Here is a 2,500-nt window from a genome sequence, read left to right as displayed (position 1 = left end):
CGACAAACTTCAAGAGTTTGACGGACAGATGATTGGAGGCGCAGCTGTTGGTATACAGGGAGAAGAGCAGTGGGCAAAGGACGCAGCCCTGAGGAGTTCCCGTGCTGATGGACCTGGAGTCAGAGACTTCTGTTCCCGGCTTAACGCACTGCTTCCTGTCAGAGAGGAAGTCTGTGATCCACCTGCAGGTGGAGTAGGGCACGTTCAGCTGGAAGAGCTTGTCCTGAAGCAGGGCAGGGATGATGGTGTTGAAGGCAGAGCTGAAGTCCACAAACAGGATCCTGGCGTAGGATGCTGGGGCGTCCACATGCTGTAGGGTGAAGTGGAGGGCCATGTTAACTGCGTCGTCCACAGACCTGTTGGCTCTGTAGGCAAACTGAAGGGGGTCCAGGAGAGGGTCTGTGATGGCTTTGAGGTGTGCCAGGAGCAGGCGCTCAAAAGACTTCATTACCACAGATGTAAGGGCGACCGGTCTGTAATCATTTAGTCCTGTTGGCCTTAGCTTTTTGGGCACAGCGATGATGGTGGAGGACTTGAGACAGGCTGGTACATGGCATGTCTCCAGGGAGGTGTTAAAGATGTTGGTGAACACCGGAGACAGCTGGCCAGCGCAGTGCCTGAGGGTGGCTGGAGAGACAGAGTCCGGCCCGGCTGCTTTGCGTGGATTCTGCCTCTTGAAAAGCCCATTAACTTCTCCCTCCTGAAAGGAGAGAGTCGTTTCTGTAGTATGGGTGGGGGATGGGGCCTCTTGGGTGGGAAGGGGTGGTTCAGGACAGTCCAATTGTCTTTCAAATCTACGGTAGAACTCGTTCAGGTCGTTGGCTAGGCGGGAGTCGTTAGTGGTGTGGGGCGCTCTGGGTTTGTAGTTGGTGATGTGCCTGAGCCCTTTGGCAGACAGAAGCAGCGTCGTTAGTAGAGAACTGGTGTTTTAGTGTCTCTGAGTACAGTCGTTTAGCCTCTCTCACCGCTTTGCTAAACCTGTTCTTCGACTCCTTGAATCTGTCTCTATCCCCACTCCTAAACGCTTCCTCCTTCTCCAACCTCAACCTTTTGAGCTTTGCTGAGAACCAGGGCTTGTTGTTGTTAAAGTTCACCCTGGTACGTGTTGGGATACAGCAGTCCTCACAGAAGCTGATGTACACAGCCTCTGTGAGTTCATCCAGACTATTGGTAGCAGTCGTGAACATATCCCAGTCAGTACAGTCTAAGCACGCCCGCAAATCTTCCACAGCCTCACTGGTCCACTGTTTAGATGTCCTCACAGCAGGTTTACAGAGTTTTAGTTGCTGCCTGTATGCACGAATCAGGTGGACCAAGGGAGTTCTGTGCGAGCCGAACAGCCCCGTGACCCACAAGAGAAACATCCCCGCCAAATTCGAGCGTTTGACGGGGTCTATCCGTGAAAAAATATTCACGTTTTTGAGTGCACATGCATTTCTGCTGCAAATGCCTCTGGAAGTTTCATGCCGTTCGTATGCCAATTGTGGCAACACGAAAATGACCCGTTTTCCCATTCCGAGGGATTTCTGTGCGACCCTAACAGCCCCGTGAGCCACAAGAGACACATCCCCGCCAATTTCTAGCGTTTCACGGGGTCTATCCGTGAAAAATATAGACGTTTTTGAGTGCACATGCATTTCTGCTGCAGATGCCTCTGGAAGTTTCATGCCGTTCGTACGCAATGTGGCAACACGAAAATGACCCCTTTTCCCATTCCGAGGGATTTCTGTGCGACCCTAACTAACAGCGCCCGTGAGCCACAAGAGAGACATCCCCGCCAATTTATAGCGTTTCACGGGGTCTATCCGTGAAAAATATAGACGTTTTTGAGTGCACATGCATTCCTGCTGCAAATGCCTCTGGAAGTTTCATGCCGTTCCTATGCAATGTGGCCACACAAAAATGACCCGTTTTCCCATTCCGAGGCATTTCTGTGCGACCCTAACAGCCCCGTGAGCCACAAGAGAGACATCCCCGCCAACTTCTAGCGTTTGACGGGGTCTATGCGTGAAAAATATTAAAATTTTTGAGTGCACGTGCCTTTCTGCTGCAAATGCCTCTGGAAGTTTCATGGCGTTCCTATGCAATGTGGCAACACGAAAATGACCCCTTTTCCCATTCCGAGGGAGTTCTGTGCCACCCTAACAGCCCCGTGAGCCACAAGAGACACATCCCCGCCAATTTCTAGCGTTTCACGGGGTCTATCCGTGAAACATATAGAAGTTTTTGAGTGCACATGCATTCCTGCTGCAAATGCCTCTGGAAGTTTCATGCGGTTCGTACGCAATGTGGCAACACGAAAATGACCCGTTTTCCCATTCCCAGGGATTTCTGTGCGACCCGAACAGCCCCGTGAGCCACAAGAGACACATCCCCGCCAATTTCTAGCGTTTCACGGGGTCTATCCGTGAAAAATATCAATTTTTTTTTGACTGCACATGCATTTCTGCTGCAAATGCCTCTGGAAGTTGCATGCGGTTCGCATGCAATGTGGCGACAC

The sequence above is a fragment of the Petromyzon marinus genome, unplaced genomic scaffold, assembly GCF_048934315.1.
Source record: "Petromyzon marinus isolate PM22_M1 ecotype Great Lakes invasive population unplaced genomic scaffold, UKy_Petmar_22M1.pri1.0 PM_G_Scaffold_140, whole genome shotgun sequence".
Lineage (NCBI taxonomy): Eukaryota > Metazoa > Chordata > Hyperoartia > Petromyzontiformes > Petromyzontidae > Petromyzon > Petromyzon marinus.
The sequence above is the reverse complement of the archived record's forward strand: the minus strand, read 5'-3'. Positions refer to the sequence as shown.